The sequence below is a fragment of the Oncorhynchus kisutch genome, linkage group LG20 (assembly GCF_002021735.2).
Source record: "Oncorhynchus kisutch isolate 150728-3 linkage group LG20, Okis_V2, whole genome shotgun sequence".
Classification (NCBI taxonomy): Eukaryota; Metazoa; Chordata; class Actinopteri; order Salmoniformes; family Salmonidae; genus Oncorhynchus; species Oncorhynchus kisutch.
In genome coordinates this window covers 33,326,742-33,339,995 of record NC_034193.2, presented here as the reverse complement: position 1 = coordinate 33,339,995, position 13,254 = coordinate 33,326,742, and the positions used below count along the sequence as shown (strand labels likewise).

General features: G+C 38.5%; 17 non-coding genes across 17 annotated transcripts; all 17 read right to left on the bottom strand.

Annotated features, from left to right (window-relative positions):
- Window positions 1-571: 571 nt before the first annotated feature.
- On the bottom strand, window positions 572-644 carry trnar-ucg (transfer RNA arginine (anticodon UCG)). The gene has a single exon. It is a non-coding gene; the product is annotated as a tRNA-Arg (tRNA).
- Window positions 645-930: 286 nt separating this feature from the next.
- On the bottom strand, window positions 931-1,003 carry trnar-ucg (transfer RNA arginine (anticodon UCG)). Its single transcript has one exon. It is a non-coding gene; the product is annotated as a tRNA-Arg (tRNA).
- Window positions 1,004-1,927: 924 nt separating this feature from the next.
- On the bottom strand, window positions 1,928-2,000 carry trnar-ucg (transfer RNA arginine (anticodon UCG)). Its single transcript has one exon. It is a non-coding gene; the product is annotated as a tRNA-Arg (tRNA).
- A 286-nt stretch (window positions 2,001-2,286) lies between these two features.
- Window positions 2,287-2,359, bottom strand: trnar-ucg (transfer RNA arginine (anticodon UCG)). Its single transcript has one exon. It is a non-coding gene; the product is annotated as a tRNA-Arg (tRNA).
- Window positions 2,360-3,283: 924 nt separating this feature from the next.
- trnar-ucg (transfer RNA arginine (anticodon UCG)) lies at window positions 3,284-3,356 on the bottom strand. Its single transcript has one exon. It is a non-coding gene; the product is annotated as a tRNA-Arg (tRNA).
- Window positions 3,357-3,642: 286 nt separating this feature from the next.
- trnastop-uca (transfer RNA opal suppressor (anticodon UCA)) lies at window positions 3,643-3,715 on the bottom strand. Its single transcript has one exon. It is a non-coding gene; the product is annotated as a tRNA-Sec (tRNA).
- Window positions 3,716-4,278: 563 nt separating this feature from the next.
- On the bottom strand, window positions 4,279-4,351 carry trnastop-uca (transfer RNA opal suppressor (anticodon UCA)). The gene has a single exon. It is a non-coding gene; the product is annotated as a tRNA-Sec (tRNA).
- A 563-nt stretch (window positions 4,352-4,914) lies between these two features.
- Window positions 4,915-4,987, bottom strand: trnastop-uca (transfer RNA opal suppressor (anticodon UCA)). Its single transcript has one exon. It is a non-coding gene; the product is annotated as a tRNA-Sec (tRNA).
- Window positions 4,988-5,911: 924 nt separating this feature from the next.
- Window positions 5,912-5,984, bottom strand: trnastop-uca (transfer RNA opal suppressor (anticodon UCA)). The gene has a single exon. It is a non-coding gene; the product is annotated as a tRNA-Sec (tRNA).
- Window positions 5,985-6,547: 563 nt separating this feature from the next.
- trnastop-uca (transfer RNA opal suppressor (anticodon UCA)) lies at window positions 6,548-6,620 on the bottom strand. The gene has a single exon. It is a non-coding gene; the product is annotated as a tRNA-Sec (tRNA).
- Window positions 6,621-7,544: 924 nt separating this feature from the next.
- trnar-ucg (transfer RNA arginine (anticodon UCG)) lies at window positions 7,545-7,617 on the bottom strand. Its single transcript has one exon. It is a non-coding gene; the product is annotated as a tRNA-Arg (tRNA).
- A 563-nt stretch (window positions 7,618-8,180) lies between these two features.
- Window positions 8,181-8,253, bottom strand: trnastop-uca (transfer RNA opal suppressor (anticodon UCA)). The gene has a single exon. It is a non-coding gene; the product is annotated as a tRNA-Sec (tRNA).
- Window positions 8,254-8,816: 563 nt separating this feature from the next.
- Window positions 8,817-8,889, bottom strand: trnastop-uca (transfer RNA opal suppressor (anticodon UCA)). The gene has a single exon. It is a non-coding gene; the product is annotated as a tRNA-Sec (tRNA).
- A 924-nt stretch (window positions 8,890-9,813) lies between these two features.
- On the bottom strand, window positions 9,814-9,886 carry trnar-ucg (transfer RNA arginine (anticodon UCG)). Its single transcript has one exon. It is a non-coding gene; the product is annotated as a tRNA-Arg (tRNA).
- A 924-nt stretch (window positions 9,887-10,810) lies between these two features.
- trnar-ucg (transfer RNA arginine (anticodon UCG)) lies at window positions 10,811-10,883 on the bottom strand. The gene has a single exon. It is a non-coding gene; the product is annotated as a tRNA-Arg (tRNA).
- A 924-nt stretch (window positions 10,884-11,807) lies between these two features.
- trnar-ucg (transfer RNA arginine (anticodon UCG)) lies at window positions 11,808-11,880 on the bottom strand. Its single transcript has one exon. It is a non-coding gene; the product is annotated as a tRNA-Arg (tRNA).
- Window positions 11,881-12,804: 924 nt separating this feature from the next.
- trnar-ucg (transfer RNA arginine (anticodon UCG)) lies at window positions 12,805-12,877 on the bottom strand. The gene has a single exon. It is a non-coding gene; the product is annotated as a tRNA-Arg (tRNA).
- Between the last annotated feature and the right edge of the window lie 377 nt (window positions 12,878-13,254).

Genomic DNA, 13,254 nt, shown 5'->3' with positions numbered 1-13,254 from the left:
AATGAGGAAAGCTAGTGATATTTAACAAGTAAGAAGAGACCTTTTCCCTCAATCTTGCGATGCCGAATCAGACACAATATTTCTCAGGCCTTTCAGTCTTAGATTATAAAAGTTGAACAACAGTGTCCAAGCTTTTCAAAGCAATGAGACCAATGCCTTATTTCGGGAATTTGCAAACATGTTCAAATTAGCTTAGCTAATGAAATTAAACGACCACGAAGGGACTCGAACCCTCAATCTTCTGGTTCGAAGTCAGACGCCTTATCCATTAGGCATCGCAGTCTATGTGATACATCCCTATTTGACATCATACAGACTTTGAAATATGCCACAGTAGACATCAAAGTTGTAAACCTGTCCGAATGAGGAAAGCTAGTGATATTTAACAAGTAAGAAGAGACCTTTTCCCTCAATCTTGCGATGCCGAATCAGACACAATATTTCTCAGGCCTTTCAGTCTTAGATTATAAAAGTTGAACAACAGTGTCCAAGCTTTTCAAAGCAATGAGACCAATGCCTTATTTCGGGAATTTGCAAACATGTTCAAATTAGCTAAACTAATGAAATTAAACGACCACGAAGGGACTCGAACCCTCAATCTTCTGATTCGAAGTCAGACGCCTTATCCATTAGGCCACGCAGTCTATGTGATAACTCCCTATTTGACATCATACAGACTTTGCTATGCCACAGTAGACATCAAAGTTGTGAACCTGTCCGAATGAGGAAAGCTAGTGATATTTAACAAGTAAGAAGAGACCTTTTCCCTCAATCTTGCGATGCCGAATCAGACACAATATTTCTCAGGCCTTTCAGTCTTAGATTATAAAAGTTGAACAACAGTGTCCAAGCTTTTCAAAGGAATGAGACCAATGCCTTATTTCGGGAATTTGCAAACATGTTCAAATTAGCTGAGCTAATGAAATTAAACGACCACGAAGGGACTCGAACCCTCAATCTTCTGATTCGAAGTCAGACGCCTTATCCATTAGGCCACGCAGTCTATGTGATACATTCCTATTTGACATCATACAGACTTTGCTATGCCACAGTAGACATCAAAGTTGTGAACCTGTCCGAATGAGGAAAGCTAGTGATTTTTAACAAGTACAAAGATACTCTTTCCTTCAATCTTGTGATGCATATTCAGACACAATAATTCTCAGGCCTTGCAGTCTTAGATTATTAAAGTTGAACAACAATGTCCAAGCTTTTCAAAGCAACAAGACCAATGCCTTATTTAGGGAAATTGCAAACATGTACGAATTAGCTGAGCTAATGAAATTAAATGACCCTATTTGACATCATACAGACTTTGCTATGCCACAGTAGACATCAAAGTTGTGAACCTGTCCGAATGAGGAAAGCTAGTGATATTTAACAAGTAAGAAGAGACCTTTTCCCTCAATCTTGCGATGCCGAATCAGACACAATATTTCTCAGGCCTTTCAGTCTTAGATTATAAGAGTTGAACAACAGTGTCCAAGCTTTTCAAAGCAATGAGACCAATGCCTTATTTCGGGAATTTGCAAACATGTTCAAATTAGCTTAGCTAATGAAATTAAACGACCACGAAGGGACTCGAACCCTCAATCTTCTGGTTTGAAGTCAGACGCCTTATCCATTAGGCATCGCAGTCTATGTGATACATCCCTATTTGACATCATACAGACTTTGAAATATGCCACAGTAGACATCAAAGTTGTAAACCTGTCCGAATGAGGAAAGCTAGTGATATTTAACAAGTAAGAAGAGACCTTTTCCCTCAATCTTGCGATGCCGAATCAGACACAATATTTCTCAGGCCTTTCAGTCTTAGATTATAAAAGTTGAACAACAGTGTCCAAGCTTTTCAAAGCAATGAGACCAATGCCTTATTTCGGGAATTTGCAAACATGTTCAAATTAGCTAAGCTAATGAAATTAAACGACCACGAAGGGACTCGAACCCTCAATCTTCTGATTCGAAGTCAGACGCCTTATCCATTAGGCCACGCAGTCTATGTGATAACTCCCTATTTGACATCATACAGACTTTGCTATGCCACAGTAGACATCAAAGTTGTGAACCTGTCCGAATGAGGAAAGCTAGTGATATTTAACAAGTAAGAAGAGACCTTTTCCCTCAATCTTGCGATGCCGAATCAGACACAATATTTCTCAGGCCTTTCAGTCTTAGATTATAAAAGTTGAACAACAGTGTCCAAGCTTTTCAAAGGAATGAGACCAATGCCTTATTTCGGGAATTTGCAAACATGTTCAAATTAGCTGAGCTAATGAAATTAAACGACCACGAAGGGACTCGAACCCTCAATCTTCTGATTCGAAGTCAGACGCCTTATCCATTAGGCCACGCAGTCTATGTGATACATTCCTATTTGACATCATACAGACTTTGCTATGCCACAGTAGACATCAAAGTTGTGAACCTGTCCGAATGAGGAAAGCTAGTGATATTTAACAAGTAAGAAGAGACCTTTTCCCTCAATCTTGCGATGCCGAATCAGACACAATAATTCTCAGGCCTTGCAGTCTTAGATTATTAAAGTTGAACAACAATGTCCAAGCTTTTCAAAGCAACAAGACCAATGCCTTATTTAGGGAAATTGCAAACATGTACGAATTAGCTGAGCTAATGAAATTAAATGACCCTATTTGACATCATACAGACTTTGCTATGCCACAGTAGACATCAAAGTTGTGAACCTGTCCGAATGAGGAAAGCTAGTGATATTTAACAAGTAAGAAGAGACCTTTTCCCTCAATCTTGCGATGCCGAATCAGACACAATATTTCTCAGGCCTTTCAGTCTTAGATTATAAGAGTTGAACAACAGTGTCCAAGCTTTTCAAAGCAATGAGACCAATGCCTTATTTCGGGAATTTGCAAACATGTTCAAATTAGCTTAGCTAATGAAATTAAATGACCACGAAGGGACTCGAACCCTCAATCTTCTGGTTTGAAGTCAGACGCCTTATCCATTAGGCATCGCAGTCTATGTGATACATCCCTATTTGACATCATACAGACTTTGAAATATGCCACAGTAGACATCAAAGTTGTAAACCTGTCCGAATGAGGAAAGCTAGTGATATTTAACAAGTAAGAAGAGACCTTTTCCCTCAATCTTGCGATGCCGAATCAGACACAATATTTCTCAGGCCTTTCAGTCTTAGATTATAAATGTTGAACAACAGTGTCCAAGCTTTTCAAAGCAATGAGACCAATGCCTTATTTCGGGAATTTGCAAACATGTTCAAATTAGCTAAGCTAATGAAATTAAACGACCACGAAGGGACTCGAACCCTCAATCTTCTGATTCGAAGTCAGACGCCTTATCCATTAGGCCACGCAGTCTATGTGATAACTCCCTATTTGACATCATACAGACTTTGCTATGCCACAGTAGACATCAAAGTTGTGAACCTGTCCGAATGAGGAAAGCTAGTGATATTTAACAAGTAAGAAGAGACCTTTTCCCTCAATCTTGCGATGCCGAATCAGACACAATATTTCTCAGGCCTTTCAGTCTTAGATTATAAAAGTTGAACAACAGTGTCCAAGCTTTTCAAAGGAATGAGACCAATGCCTTATTTCGGGAATTTGCAAACATGTTCAAATTAGCTGAGCTAATGAAATTAAACGACCACGAAGGGACTCGAACCCTCAATCTTCTGATTTGAAGTCAGACGCCTTATCCATTAGGCCACGCAGTCTATGTGATACATTCCTATTTGACATCATACAGACTTTGCTATGCCACAGTAGACATCAAAGTTGTGAACCTGTCCGAATGAGGAAAGCTAGTGATTTTTAACAAGTACAAAGATACTCTTTCCTTCAATCTTGTGATGCATATTCAGACACAATAATTCTCAGGCCTTGCAGTCTTAGATTATTAAAGTTGAACAACAATGTCCAAGCTTTTCAAAGCAACAAGACCAATGCCTTATTTAGGGAAATTGCAAACATGTACGAATTAGCTGAGCTAATGAAATTAAATGACCCTATTTGACATCATACAGACTTTGCTATGCCACAGTAGACATCAAAGTTGTGAACCTGTCCGAATGAGGAAAGCTAGTGATATTTAACAAGTAAGAAGAGACCTTTTCCCTCAATCTTGCGATGCCGAATCAGACACAATATTTCTCAGGCCTTTCAGTCTTAGATTATAAGAGTTGAACAACAGTGTCCAAGCTTTTCAAAGCAATGAGACCAATGCCTTATTTCGGGAATTTGCAAACATGTTCAAATTAGCTTAGCTAATGAAATTAAACGACCACGAAGGGACTCGAACCCTCAATCTTCTGATTTGAAGTCAGATGCCTTATCCATTAGGCCACGCAGTCTATGTGATACATTCCTATTTGACATCATACAGACTTTGCTATGCCACAGTAGACATCAAAGTTGTGAACCTGTCCGAATGAGGAAAGCTAGTGATTTTTAACAAGTACAAAGATACTCTTTCCTTCAATCTTGTGATGCATATTCAGACACAATAATTCTCAGGCCTTGCAGTCTTAGATTATTAAAGTTGAACAACAATGTCCAAGCTTTTCAAAGCAACAAGACCAATGCCTTATTTAGGGAAATTGCAAACATGTACGAATTAGCTGAGCTAATGAAATTAAATGACCCTATTTGACATCATACAGACTTTGCTATGCCACAGTAGACATCAAAGTTGTGAACCTGTCCGAATGAGGAAAGCTAGTGATATTTAACAAGTAAGAAGAGACCTTTTCCCTCAATCTTGCGATGCCGAATCAGACACAATATTTCTCAGGCCTTTCAGTCTTAGATTATAAGAGTTGAACAACAGTGTCCAAGCTTTTCAAAGCAATGAGACCAATGCCTTATTTCGGGAATTTGCAAACATGTTCAAATTAGCTTAGCTAATGAAATTAAACGACCACGAAGGGACTCGAACCCTCAATCTTCTGATTTGAAGTCAGACGCCTTATCCATTAGGCCACGCAGTCTATGTGATACATTCCTATTTGACATCATACAGACTTTGCTATGCCACAGTAGACATCAAAGTTGTGAACCTGTCCGAATGAGGAAAGCTAGTGATTTTTAACAAGTACAAAGATACTCTTTCCTTCAATCTTGTGATGCATATTCAGACACAATAATTCTCAGGCCTTGCAGTCTTAGATTATTAAAGTTGAACAACAATGTCCAAGCTTTTCAAAGCAACAAGACCAATGCCTTATTTAGGGAAATTGCAAACATGTACGAATTAGCTGAGCTAATGAAATTAAATGACCCTATTTGACATCATACAGACTTTGCTATGCCACAGTAGACATCAAAGTTGTGAACCTGTCCGAATGAGGAAAGCTAGTGATATTTAACAAGTAAGAAGAGACCTTTTCCCTCAATCTTGCGATGCCGAATCAGACACAATATTTCTCAGGCCTTTCAGTCTTAGATTATAAGAGTTGAACAACAGTGTCCAAGCTTTTCAAAGCAATGAGACCAATGCCTTATTTCGGGAATTTGCAAACATGTTCAAATTAGCTTAGCTAATGAAATTAAACGACCACGAAGGGACTTGAACCCTCAATCTTCTGGTTCGAAGTCAGACGCCTTTTCCATTAGGCATCGCAGTCTATGTGATACATCCCTATTTGACATCATACAGACTTTGAAATATGCCACAGTAGACATCAAAGTTGTGAACCTGTCCGAATGAGGAAAGCTAGTGATATTTAACAAGTAAGAAGAGACCTTTTCCCTCAATCTTGCGATGCCGAATCAGACACAATATTTCTCAGGCCTTTCAGTCTTAGATTATAAGAGTTGAACAACAGTGTCCAAGCTTTTCAAAGCAATGAGACCAATGCCTTATTTCGGGAATTTGCAAACATGTTCAAATTAGCTTAGCTAATGAAATTAAACGACCACGAAGGGACTCGAACCCTCAATCTTCTGATTTGAAGTCAGATGCCTTATCCATTAGGCCACGCAGTCTATGTGATACATTCCTATTTGACATCATACAGACTTTGCTATGCCACAGTAGACATCAAAGTTGTGAACCTGTCCGAATGAGGAAAGCTAGTGATTTTTAACAAGTACAAAGATACTCTTTCCTTCAATCTTGTGATGCATATTCAGACACAATAATTCTCAGGCCTTGCAGTCTTAGATTATTAAAGTTGAACAACAATGTCCAAGCTTTTCAAAGCAACAAGACCAATGCCTTATTTAGGGAAATTGCAAACATGTACGAATTAGCTGAGCTAATGAAATTAAATGACCCTATTTGACATCATACAGACTTTGCTATGCCACAGTAGACATCAAAGTTGTGAACCTGTCCGAATGAGGAAAGCTAGTGATATTTAACAAGTAAGAAGAGACCTTTTCCCTCAATCTTGCGATGCCGAATCAGACACAATATTTCTCAGGCCTTTCAGTCTTAGATTATAAGAGTTGAACAACAGTGTCCAAGCTTTTCAAAGCAATGAGACCAATGCCTTATTTCGGGAATTTGCAAACATGTTCAAATTAGCTTAGCTAATGAAATTAAACGACCACGAAGGGACTCGAACCCTCAATCTTCTGATTTGAAGTCAGACGCCTTATCCATTAGGCCACGCAGTCTATGTGATACATTCCTATTTGACATCATACAGACTTTGCTATGCCACAGTAGACATCAAAGTTGTGAACCTGTCCGAATGAGGAAAGCTAGTGATTTTTAACAAGTACAAAGATACTCTTTCCTTCAATCTTGTGATGCATATTCAGACACAATAATTCTCAGGCCTTGCAGTCTTAGATTATTAAAGTTGAACAACAATGTCCAAGCTTTTCAAAGCAACAAGACCAATGCCTTATTTAGGGAAATTGCAAACATGTACGAATTAGCTGAGCTAATGAAATTAAATGACCCTATTTGACATCATACAGACTTTGCTATGCCACAGTAGACATCAAAGTTGTGAACCTGTCCGAATGAGGAAAGCTAGTGATATTTAACAAGTAAGAAGAGACCTTTTCCCTCAATCTTGCGATGCCGAATCAGACACAATATTTCTCAGGCCTTTCAGTCTTAGATTATAAGAGTTGAACAACAGTGTCCAAGCTTTTCAAAGCAATGAGACCAATGCCTTATTTCGGGAATTTGCAAACATGTTCAAATTAGCTTAGCTAATGAAATTAAACGACCACGAAGGGACTTGAACCCTCAATCTTCTGGTTCGAAGTCAGACGCCTTTTCCATTAGGCATCGCAGTCTATGTGATACATCCCTATTTGACATCATACAGACTTTGAAATATGCCACAGTAGACATCAAAGTTGTAAACCTGTCCGAATGAGGAAAGCTAGTGATATTTAACAAGTAAGAAGAGACCTTTTCCCTCAATCTTGCGATGCCGAATCAGACACAATATTTCTCAGGCCTTTCAGTCCTAGATTATAAAAGTTGAACAACAGTGTCCAAGCTTTTCAAAGCAATGAGACCAATGCCTTATTTCGGGAATTTGCAAACATTTTCAAATTTGCTGAGCTAATGAAATTAAACGACCACGAAGGGACTCGAACCCTCAATCTTCTGATTCGAAGTCAGATGCCTTATCCATTAGGCCACGCAGTCTATGTGATACATTCCTATTTGACATCATACAGACTTTGCTATGCCACAGTAGACATCAAAGTTGTGAACCTGTCCGAATGAGGAAAGCTAGTGATTTTTAACAAGTACAAAGATACTCTTTCCTTCAATCTTGTGATGCATATTCAGACACAATAATTCTCAGGCCTTGCAGTCTTAGATTATTAAAGTTGAACAACAATGTCCAAGCTTTTCAAAGCAACAAGACCAATGCCTTATTTAGGGAAATTGCAAACATGTACGAATTAGCTGAGCTAATGAAATTAAATGACCCTATTTGACATCATACAGACTTTGCTATGCCACAGTAGACATCAAAGTTGTGAACCTGTCCGAATGAGGAAAGCTAGTGATATTTAACAAGTAAGAAGAGACCTTTTCCCTCAATCTTGCGATGCCGAATCAGACACAATATTTCTCAGGCCTTTCAGTCTTAGATTATAAGAGTTGAACAACAGTGTCCAAGCTTTTCAAAGCAATGAGACCAATGCCTTATTTCGGGAATTTGCAAACATGTTCAAATTAGCTTAGCTAATGAAATTAAACGACCACGAAGGGACTCGAACCCTCAATCTTCTGATTTGAAGTCAGATGCCTTATCCATTAGGCCACGCAGTCTATGTGATACATTCCTATTTGACATCATACAGACTTTGCTATGCCACAGTAGACATCAAAGTTGTGAACCTGTCCGAATGAGGAAAGCTAGTGATTTTTAACAAGTACAAAGATACTCTTTCCTTCAATCTTGTGATGCATATTCAGACACAATAATTCTCAGGCCTTGCAGTCTTAGATTATTAAAGTTGAACAACAATGTCCAAGCTTTTCAAAGCAACAAGACCAATGCCTTATTTAGGGAAATTGCAAACATGTACGAATTAGCTGAGCTAATGAAATTAAATGACCCTATTTGACATCATACAGACTTTGCTATGCCACAGTAGACATCAAAGTTGTGAACCTGTCCGAATGAGGAAAGCTAGTGATATTTAACAAGTAAGAAGAGACCTTTTCCCTCAATCTTGCGATGCCGAATCAGACACAATATTTCTCAGGCCTTTCAGTCTTAGATTATAAGAGTTGAACAACAGTGTCCAAGCTTTTCAAAGCAATGAGACCAATGCCTTATTTCGGGAATTTGCAAACATGTTCAAATTAGCTTAGCTAATGAAATTAAACGACCACGAAGGGACTCGAACCCTCAATCTTCTGATTTGAAGTCAGACGCCTTATCCATTAGGCCACGCAGTCTATGTGATACATTCCTATTTGACATCATACAGACTTTGCTATGCCACAGTAGACATCAAAGTTGTGAACCTGTCCGAATGAGGAAAGCTAGTGATTTTTAACAAGTACAAAGATACTCTTTCCTTCAATCTTGTGATGCATATTCAGACACAATAATTCTCAGGCCTTGCAGTCTTAGATTATTAAAGTTGAACAACAATGTCCAAGCTTTTCAAAGCAACAAGACCAATGCCTTATTTAGGGAAATTGCAAACATGTACGAATTAGCTGAGCTAATGAAATTAAATGACCCTATTTGACATCATACAGACTTTGCTATGCCACAGTAGACATCAAAGTTGTGAACCTGTCCGAATGAGGAAAGCTAGTGATATTTAACAAGTAAGAAGAGACCTTTTCCCTCAATCTTGCGATGCCGAATCAGACACAATATTTCTCAGGCCTTTCAGTCTTAGATTATAAGAGTTGAACAACAGTGTCCAAGCTTTTCAAAGCAATGAGACCAATGCCTTATTTCGGGAATTTGCAAACATGTTCAAATTAGCTTAGCTAATGAAATTAAACGACCACGAAGGGACTTGAACCCTCAATCTTCTGGTTCGAAGTCAGACGCCTTTTCCATTAGGCATCGCAGTCTATGTGATACATCCCTATTTGACATCATACAGACTTTGAAATATGCCACAGTAGACATCAAAGTTGTAAACCTGTCCGAATGAGGAAAGCTAGTGATATTTAACAAGTAAGAAGAGACCTTTTCCCTCAATCTTGCGATGCCGAATCAGACACAATATTTCTCAGGCCTTTCAGTCCTAGATTATAAAAGTTGAACAACAGTGTCCAAGCTTTTCAAAGCAATGAGACCAATGCCTTATTTCGGGAATTTGCAAACATTTTCAAATTTGCTGAGCTAATGAAATTAAACGACCACGAAGGGACTCGAACCCTCAATCTTCTGATTCGAAGTCAGATGCCTTATCCATTAGGCCACGCAGTCTATGTGATACATTCCTATTTGACATCATACAGACTTTGCTATGCCACAGTAGACATCAAAGTTGTGAACCTGTCCGAATGAGGAAAGCTAGTGATTTTTAACAAGTACAAAGATATTCTTTCCTTCAATCTTGTGATGCATATTCAGACACAATAATTCTCAGGCCTTGCAGTCTTAGATTATTAAAGTTGAACAACAATGTCCAAGCTTTTCAAAGCAACAAGACCAATGCCTTATTTAGGGAAATTGCAAACATGTACGAATTAGCTGAGCTAATGAAATTAAATGACCCTATTTGACATCATACAGACTTTGCTATGCCACAGTAGACATCAAAGTTGTGAACCTGTCCGAATGAGGAAAGCTAGTGATATTTAACAAGTAAGAAGAGACCTTTTCCCTCAATCTTGCGATGCCGAATCAGACACAATATTTCTCAGGCCTTTCAGTCTTAGATTATAAGAGTTGAACAACAGTGTCCAAGCTTTTCAAAGCAATGAGACCAATGCCTTATTTCGGGAATTTGCAAACATGTTCAAATTAGCTTAGCTAATGAAATTAAACGACCACGAAGGGACTTGAACCCTCAATCTTCTGGTTCGAAGTCAGACGCCTTTTCCATTAGGCATCGCAGTCTATGTGATACATCCCTATTTGACATCATACAGACTTTGAAATATGCCACAGTAGACATCAAAGTTGTAAACCTGTCCGAATGAGGAAAGCTAGTGATATTTAACAAGTAAGAAGAGACCTTTTCCCTCAATCTTGCGATGCCGAATCAGACACAATATTTCTCAGGCCTTTCAGTCCTAGATTATAAAAGTTGAACAACAGTGTCCAAGCTTTTCAAAGCAATGAGACCAATGCCTTATTTCGGGAATTTGCAAACATTTTCAAATTTGCTGAGCTAATGAAATTAAACGACCACGAAGGGACTCGAACCCTCAATCTTCTGATTCGAAGTCAGATGCCTTATCCATTAGGCCACGCAGTCTATGTGATACATTCCTATTTGACATCATACAGACTTTGCTATGCCACAGTAGACATCAAAGTTGTGAACCTGTCCGAATGAGGAAAGCTAGTGATTTTTAACAAGTACAAAGATATTCTTTCCTTCAATCTTGTGATGCATATTCAGACACAATAATTCTCAGGCCTTGCAGTCTTAGATTATTAAAGTTGAACAACAATGTCCAAGCTTTTCAAAGCAACAAGACCAATGCCTTATTTAGGGAAATTGCAAACATGTACGAATTAGCTGAGCTAATGAAATTAAATGACCCTATTTGACATCATACAGACTTTGCTATGCCACAGTAGACATCAAAGTTGTGAACCTGTCCGAATGAGGAAAGCTAGTGATATTTAACAAGTAAGAAGAGACCTTTTCCCTCAATCTTGCGATGCCGAATCAGACACAATATTTCTCAGGCCTTTCAGTCTTAGATTATAAGAGTTGAACAACAGTGTCCAAGCTTTTCAAAGCAATGAGACCAATGCCTTATTTCGGGAATTTGCAAACATGTTCAAATTAGCTTAGCTAATGAAATTAAACGACCACGAAGGGACTTGAACCCTCAATCTTCTGGTTCGAAGTCAGACACCTTTTCCATTAGGCATCGCAGTCTATGTGATACATCCCTATTTGACATCATACAGACTTTGAAATATGCCACAGTAGACATCAAAGTTGTAAACCTGTCCGAATGAGGAAAGCTAGTGATATTTAACAAGTAAGAAGAGACCTTTTCCCTCAATCTTGCGATGCCGAATCAGACACAATATTTCTCAGGCCTTTCAGTCCTAGATTATAAAAGTTGAACAACAGTGTCCAAGCTTTTCAAAGCAATGAGACCAATGCCTTATTTCGGGAATTTGCAAACATTTTCAAATTTGCTGAGCTAATGAAATTAAACGACCACGAAGGGACTCGAACCCTCAATCTTCTGATTCGAAGTCAGATGCCTTATCCATTAGGCCACGCAGTCTATGTGATACATTCCTATTTGACATCATACAGACTTTGCTATGCCACAGTAGACATCAAAGTTGTGAACCTGTCCGAATGAGGAAAGCTAGTGATTTTTAACAAGTACAAAGATATTCTTTCCTTCAATCTTGTGATGCATATTCAGACACAATAATTCTCAGGCCTTGCAGTCTTAGATTATTAAAGTTGAACAACAATGTCCAAGCTTTTCAAAGCAACAAGACCAATGCCTTATTTAGGGAAATTGCAAACATGTACGAATTAGCTGAGCTAATGAAATTAAATGACCCTATTTGACATCATACAGACTTTGCTATGCCACAGTAGACATCAAAGTTGTGAACCTGTCCGAATGAGGAAAGCTAGTGATATTTAACAAGTAAGAAGAGACCTTTTCCCTCAATCTTGCGATGCCGAATCAGACACAATATTTCTCAGGCCTTTCAGTCTTAGATTATAAGAGTTGAACAACAGTGTCCAAGCTTTTCAAAGCAATGAGACCAATGCCTTATTTCGGGAATTTGCAAACATGTTCAAATTAGCTTAGCTAATGAAATTAAACGACCACGAAGGGACTTGAACCCTCAATCTTCTGGTTCGAAGTCAGACGCCTTTTCCATTAGGCATCGCAGTCTATGTGATACATCCCTATTTGACATCATACAGACTTTGAAATATGCCACAGTAGACATCAAAGTTGTAAACCTGTCCGAATGAGGAAAGCTAGTGATATTTAACAAGTAAGAAGAGACCTTTTCCCTCAATCTTGCGATGCCGAATCAGACACAATATTTCTCAGGCCTTTCAGTCCTAGATTATAAAAGTTGAACAACAGTGTCCAAGCTTTTCAAAGCAATGAGACCAATGCCTTATTTCGGGAATTTGCAAACATTTTCAAATTTGCTGAGCTAATGAAATTAAACGACCACGAAGGGACTCGAACCCTCAATCTTCTGATTCGAAGTCAGATGCCTTATCCATTAGGCCACGCAGTCTATGTGATACATTCCTATTTGACATCATACAGACTTTGCTATGCCACAGTAGACATCAAAGTTGTGAACCTGTCCGAATGAGGAAAGCTAGTGATTTTTAACAAGTACAAAGATATTCTTTCCTTCAATCTTGTGATGCATATTCAGACACAATAATTCTCAGGCCTTGCAGTCTTAGATTATTAAAGTTGAACAACAATGTCCAAGCTTTTCAAAGCAACAAGACCAATGCCTTATTTAGGGAAATTGCAAACATGTACGAATTAGCTGAGCTAATGAAATTAAATGACCCTATTTGACATCATACAGACTTTGCTATGCCACAGTAGACATCAAAGTTGTGAACCTGTCCGAATGAGGAAAGCTAGTGATATTTA